The sequence below is a fragment of the Mus pahari genome, chromosome 21, assembly GCF_900095145.1.
Source record: "Mus pahari chromosome 21, PAHARI_EIJ_v1.1, whole genome shotgun sequence".
NCBI lineage: Eukaryota > Metazoa > Chordata > Mammalia > Rodentia > Muridae > Mus > Mus pahari.
This window is the reverse complement of record NC_034610.1, coordinates 15,814,542-15,822,555: the sequence shown is the minus strand read 5'-3', so window position 1 is coordinate 15,822,555 and position 8,014 is coordinate 15,814,542.

Here is an 8,014-nt window from a genome sequence, read left to right as displayed (position 1 = left end):
AAGATCCAACAAAGAAAGTGAACTTCGGACCAATTTTCCTTATGAATATTGATGCAAAAATAATAAAATCCTCGCAAACTGAATCCAAGAGCACATCAAAGCAATCATCCATCATCATCATGTAGGCTTCATTCTGGGGATGCAGGGATGGATTAATATACAAGAATCCATCAACATAATCCACTATATAAACAAGCTCAAAGACAAAAACCACTTGATCATCTCGTTAGATGCTGAGAAAGCATTTGAAACAATCCAACACCCGTTCATGATAAAAGCCTTTGAAAAATCAGAAATTCAAGGCCCATACCTAAACGTAATAAAAGCAATCTACAGAAAACCAGTAGCCAACATCAAAGTAAATGGAGAGAAGCTGGAAGCAATCCCACTAAAATCAGGGACTAGACAAGACTGCCCACTTTCTCCCTACCAATTCAATATAGTACTTGAAGTCTTAGCCAGAGCAATTAGACAACAAAGGAAGATCAAGGGGATCCAAATTGGAAAGGAAGAAGTCAAAATATCATTATTTGCAGATGATATGATAGTATACATAAATGACCCTAAAAATTCCACCAGAGAACTAATCCTGATAAACAGCTTCAGTGCAGTAACTGGATATAAAATTAAATCAAACAAATCAATTGCCTTTCTCCACACAAAGAATAAACAGGATGAGAAAGAAATTAGGGAAACAACACCCTTCACAATATTCACAAATACCTTGATGTGTCTCTTACTAAGGAAGTGAAAGATCTGTATGATAAGAATTTCAAGTCTCTGAAGAAAGAAATCAAAGAAGATCTCAGAAGATGGAAAGATCTCCCATGCTCATGGATTGGCAGGACTAACATTGTGAAAATGGCTATCTTGCCGAAAGCAATCTACAGACTCAATGCAATCCCTATCAAAATTCCAACTCAATTCTTCCACAAGTTAGAAAGGGTAATTTGCAAATTCATCTGGAATAACAAAAAACCTAGGGTAGCAAAAACTCTTCTCCATTATAAAAGAATCTCTGAGGGAATCACTGTGCATGACCTAAAACTATACTACAGAGGAATTGTGATAAAGAATGCATGGTACTTGCATAGAGACAGTCAAGCAGACCAATGGAATAGAATTGAAGACCCAGAAATGAACCCACACATCTATGGTCACTTGATCTTTGACAAGGGAGCTAAAACCATCCAGTGGAAAAAAGACAGCATTTTCAACAAATAGTGCAGGCACAACTGGCTGTTATCATGTAGAAGAATGAGGATTGATCCGTTCTTATCTCCTTGTACAAAGCTCTAATCTAACTGGATGAAGGAACTCCACATAAAACCAGAAACACTGCAAGTTATAGAGGAAAAAGTGTGGACAATCCTCAAAGATATGGGCACAGGAGAAAAATTCCTGAACAGAACAGCAATGGCTTGTGCTGTAATATCAAGAATCAACAAATGTGACCTCGTAAAATTGCAGCCACACTCGAACTGGATACTCCTGAAAGGTGTGCTGGGGCTGAAAGAGATTAGATGGCAAACAAGGAAGAAAGGCTAAGACAACATAGCTGATCAAAGCCCCCAAGTTTACTAAGATTCTGAGCTTGTACAGAGGGAGGAGGCCCATCCCCCACCACTCCATTCTTGATGCCCTTTCGAAAGCTGCAGGTGATCTGCAGGATGCTGTCTCTGGAAGGCCTCAAGGGTCTCAGCAGGTAGAGATAATGTTTTGGAGGAAAGCAGTGGCAGGTGTAGACAATAGAACCTGCTTTGTAAGGTGGTCCTGTGGTTAGTGGCAACAAGGTCTGAATAGGCCTGCTTCAAGGCTAGGAGGAGGCAACAGCTTCTGTAAGGCAAAAGACACTGTCAATACGACAAAAAGTCCATGAACAGATTGGGAAATAATCTTTACCAATCCTAAATCATATAGGGGACTAATATCCATTATATGTAAAGAACTCAATAAGATGGACTCCAGAAAACCAAATATGCCCATTAAAAATGGGGCACAGAACTAAACAAAGAATTCTCAACTGAGGAATATCGAATGGCTGAGAAACACCTCAAAAAATGTTCAACATCCTCAATCATCAGGGAAATGCAAATCAAAAGAACCTTGAGATTCCACCTCACACCAGTCAGAATGGCTAAGATAAAAAATTCAGGTAACAGCAGATGCTGGTGAGGATGGGGAGAAAGAGGAACACTCCTCCATTGTTGGTGAGACTGCAAGCTTGTAAACCACTCTGGAAATCAGACTTGTGGTTCCTCAGAAAATTGGAGATAGTACTACTGGAGGATCCAGCAATGCCTCTCCTGGGCATATATCCAGAAGATGTTCCAACTGTTAATAAGAACACATGGGGATCCATCCTGTCATCAGCCACCAAAACCCAGACACTATTGCAAATGCCAGCAAGATTTTCCTGAAAGGACCCTGATATGGCTGTCTCTTGTGAGGCTATGCCAGTGCCTGGCAAACACAGAAGTGGATTCTCAGAGTCCGCTATCAGATGGAACACAGGGACACCAATAGAGGAGCTAGAGAAAGTACCCAAGGAGCTGAAGTGTTCTGCAACCCTATAGGTTTGGTCTTGCAAACTTTATATGCCCCAGAACAGGGGAACACCAGGGCCAAGAAGGGGGAGTGGGTGGGTAGGGGAGCGAGGTGGGGTATAGGGGATTTTGGGGATAGCGCTTAAAATGTAAATGAAGTAAATACCTAATAAAAATTGGGAAAAAAGAGAGACTTGAATACAAAGTTGATCATAGATGAAATATTTCATGCATGTTTTGTTTTACTCTTGGATAATATTTTTGTTTTATCCATACACAAGACATGTATAGGGTGTCTAGGAGGCTTGGAAACACTTGATTCTCATGAGGTCTGTTCTGCTGTGCAGTTGGTAAAACTACATATGACCACTCTGTACTTGTATGCATTTTTCTTGAGTGTGAGAGGGAATTTCATAAAGTTACACTATAATTAGATAATAAAATAAAGGAGAAATATATTTTTAATTGTAAGATACATTTTAATAAATGAAAATTAATGAAGGTTTACTATAGTAAAAATATATCATGGAAATGCACACAAGTTTGAACTTATAAACTGTAGAAAATTTGTTTGGATGATTAGAGTGACATATGAGAGCCATACTCTTTTAACCCTACTTGCTAAAGGTTTCTCATAACACCATTGTGAGTCCTTCAATATCTTGATTCAACTATGTAAAATTTGGTCTCATAAAAACATTAATCTTATTTTTGAATGATTCACTCTCACATTAATGTTGTGACTGTTACTGCATTATTTTATTTTTATTAGATGAAAGTTTTCTGATTACATTTAATATTGGCTATATTACAGGTGAAAAATTACTAGTGGTGATTTCAGGCAATGCATTATAAACATGTGATGCATATTCACATTTTTTCTCAGTTATTTTGGGATTGGTGAAATTTAGTAGTCTTTTGATGACAATTCTGACATATCATCTTAGGAACACAGACTACACACATATACTAATATAAAAGATAGTGGCTAGAGAGAGACATGTCTGTGAAAGCATTAGAAAGACAATGAAAAGTTTGCTTGAATAATACCCGTATTTATAAAAATATATGTCATTTCATGATCCCCTTTAATGTGATACCTTCTGTCTTCCATATCACAAAGACTTCCTAGTGAGATACAATCTAGAAAATTTCCATGCTTCTCAAGATTACTTGGCTGATAACCAAGCATTTACCCACCATAAATATTAGGAAAAGTTAAGAGTATACAATATCTAAAGCAACATGAGAGGTAAATAATACACATGTATGTATTAAAAATCTACATCACTCCTATAGTTTGATTTGCTTATACTAAAAATATTATTTTTACTTAGGCAAATGGATGTATCTGGAGGATATCATCCTGAATGAGGTAACCCAATCACAAGAGAACTCACTTGATATGCACTCACTGGTAAGTGGATATTAGCCCTGAAACCTAGAATACCCAAGATACAATCTCCAAAACACAAGAAAATCAAGAATAAGGAAGACCAACATGTGGATACTTCATTCCTCTGCAAATTAGGGAATAAAATACCCATGAAAGAAGTTTCAGAGACAAAGTTTGGAGCTAAGACAAAAGGATGGACAATCCAGAGACTGCATCACCCGGGGGTCCATCCCATAATCAGCCACCAAACGCAGACACTATTGCATATGCCAGCAAGAACTTGCAGAAAGGACACTGATATAGCTATCTCTTGTGAGGCTATGCCAGTGCCTGGCAAATATAGAAGTGGATGCCCACAGTCATCTATAGGATAGAATACAGAGACCCCAAATGGAGTCGCTAGAGAAATTACCCAAGGAACTGAAGGGGTCTGCAACCCTATTGGTGGAACAACAATATGAACTAATCAGTACGCCCAGAGCTGTGTCTCTAGCTGCATATATAGCAGAAGATGACCTAGTCAGCCATCGTTGGGAAGAGAGACCCCTTGGTCTTGCAAATTTTATAGGCCCCAGTACAGGGGAACACCAGGGCCAAGAGTGGGAGTGGGTGGGCAGGGGAGCAGGGTGACAGGGAAGGTATAGGGGAGATTCGGGATAGCATTTGAAATGTAAATGAAGAAAATATCTAACAAAATAATTTAAAAATATGTTATTTTGCTAAATTGCAAATATGTTACCTAACATGCCTAAATTTAGATATTTTGTGTTTGAACCCAAAATACTTATTCTACCCTTTCATTCTAGGTACCAAATCAAAATTACTAAAAATCATATGCTGCAACATTTGTAGTTTACTTATATCAAATTGTATCTCAGTTTTATTCAGGTCAGAAGATTGAGTATATATATTCATTCCACTATAATTAAAAGTTATATTTCTTTAATGTGTAGGATTATTTTTATAATTTCAATGTACATGTAAGAAACAATACTTAGAACTATAACACCAATATAGTGAATAACTCAGTAGAGATATACTGAGTTCTAAGGGCTTAAATAGAACATAGAAAAATAGCTAATGGACATAATCATGACATCTTCCACAAAAGAAGAAAGAATTAATGTTCAATTTTTCTGTACATGGTTAAGTTGAAACTAGAGTTGTATTAATTCTGCAATTTGAAAATACATGAAAATTTGAGGAGATAATTAAATTTAGGAATCATATATGAAACAGCATTATCTTAAAACTATTACAAATAAAAACATTCTTCTTCCTATATAGATTTTAGAGGTAAAATTCACAATTTTTAAAGGTAATTTATGTGGTGATATAAGGGCCCAGGTATATTTATACAAAGTATCTTAGTATTCTACTTACTTTCAAGAATGAAACTCCCATTTTCTAAAAGGTAGAGAAAATTTGTAAGTAAAGAGAATATTTGTATTTTACAACTGTGACTGTTCCTTTATGAAATACCTTTAATTTTTTTCTGTTTACTTACTTCTTCTCACAAAACATAGTATGATTTTGTTTTGTTTTATATTTCAAAGTATACTGAATGGATACTGGTGATATTACCATATTTTATGTCTATTATCATTCCGTTTGACTGTTTTCTATGATAGGTTTTCAGAGAAAGGGTGATTTTAAAAGAAGTTTGAACCAGCCTTTCAAGATATTCAGTATGTCCAGATGCTTCCCCTAACAGTAGATAATTCCCAGTGTGTAACTCCCAACCAACTGAGCTATAACTCCTACGTCTGTTTTGTGATGCTAGAGTGTCAAGTCTCTTCTGAGTTATATGTCACTGATTCTGGAGTAGAATTGTCAAGTTTATGATCTAGGGATACTTCATTGCTGTCAAAACACCTTGGATAGAAGTTGATGTATTGCAAATTTTATCTTGGGTATTCTGAGCTTCTGGGCTACTATCCACTTATCAGTGAGTGCATATCATGTGTGTGCTTTTTTGATTGGGTTACCTCACTTAGGATGATTTCCTCCAGATCCATCCATTTGTCTAAGAATTTTGTGAATTAATTAACATTTGAAATGTAAGTAAAGAAATTATCTAATAAAAATATTTTTTAAAAGAAGGTGATATGTCCTTGAGTTTTGGATGGAAATGCTTATCTACCCTTCTCTATCGCCTCCATATTTCCAATATGCTTTTCTATTTGTCATGAACACATTTCTAACACACATAGATTGTGAAGTGATGGTGAGGACTTTTGGCTATTTCTTATAGAGTTGGTTATGAAATGTAGCTCATTTAATAATAGAAAACATTTACTCTTACTATCAAAAATTGACATATGTATCATGTACAGCATATTTCCTAAATGTATTAAATTTATACCAAATGAATCAATGAAGAAAATGAGTTATGCAAAATCATATTCACCTATGATACTTCTTGTTATATCCCCTATTAAAGTGTCTGAAAGTATATATACACTTTGAAAGAATGATATTACCTTGTCTATTGCAAATCTGCAATGTGAAGGAGTGATCTCATTCAAATCTCATTGAGTTTCCTTTATGCAATAAAAGAAAAAATGTAACATATGCTTTATTGTAAATAACTAATTTGTTCTTTATCTTTGCAATTATTTCCCCAGCAATAGAGATCTGCTCAACCATAATGTGAATGAGAAGAGTGCAGCTTTCACTAAAGTGGGAACATGGAAATCATTATCAAGACCCTGTTGGGAGAAAACATATATTTACAAAGTGAAACAAGTGTTACTTTGGAGTGATTGATGTGGCATTACAGTGTGATTTCTTAAACTTTGATGATATGCTAAGTCATCAAATTATTCAAAGTGAAGGAGAACAAATGCTTAGATATAAACAGAAATTGTACATTAATGATATTGTGACAAATTCAGTTGAAAATTCACATATCAGACATGGATTCATATCAAATATTTGACATCTAGAACTAAGTGTACAACCCAGTTTCCTCAGTGATCATATTTTCTCTTGAATATGTGCAAAATATTATTTTATATAGTATTGCAAACTTGGAGGTACAGACTGATATTGGAACCTCTTCTACTTCATACTAGCTTACACTCCCTCTGACCCCTCTCTTCTCTTTTTATCAAATCTTATCAGCTTATTCACCAACGCACATCAGTTTGCATTTGACTCTTGGTTATGTGGTAAGGAGCCAATGTTCACAAATCCTATACTTTCAGTTACGTGAGCATTTATTGGCTACCTATCTAGTGGGTACAAGTGGATAGTGGTCAGTTAGAAATATTTAACATTATAAAGTCAGAAATAAATATAAAGTAAATTTTGTCAGATCTCTGTACCTGGCTGGGAGAAATGGATGTACCGAGTGATACAGAGAAACTTCAGGTGACTGCACAGGCTACAGTAAGTCTGTCATTTTTATTATATTTAGAGACTCCTTGGTCTGTACATGCTACTTTTTTCAGATAAAACTGGTCCTTCTCAGGTCTTTAGTGGGTATGAAGACTAGTCTAATTATAGACTAGTTAACTAGAAAAGTTAAGAGCTTTAATATTAACCAATGCAGTTCTTATAATACTATCATATTCAGAAGCTCAAAAACTTAAGTTTCCCTTGGTTGCCTTCTAAGTACACACTTAAAATGCACTTGGTATTGTGCTTATTTGACACAAACCTTTTACAGAATTTTGAACTCACCAAGATAGGATATATAGTAGGAGTACTTTCTTCAAGAATGTGAAATACAATGAACTGAATATTGAAAATACAATTCTTACCCTTAGAGGTCTCATAATAATTTTCCTGTATATAGTTTACTGATATTAGAGATAAAGCCCTCTCTTGGAAAAGGGGGAAATGTTGGGGTGAGAAGGTCCCAAATATAATGTATCAACTGGCAATGAAGGTATTGTATTAGAGCTGGTTCTCTAGAATCACAGAACTTATAGAATCCGTCTATATAGTAATGCAATTTGTTGTAATGACTTACAGTCTGAAGTTCAGCTAATCCAATGATGCGCAGGTGTGGGTCCAAAAATCTAGTAGTTGCTCAGTCCCATGGGGCTAGTTGTTTCAGCTGGTC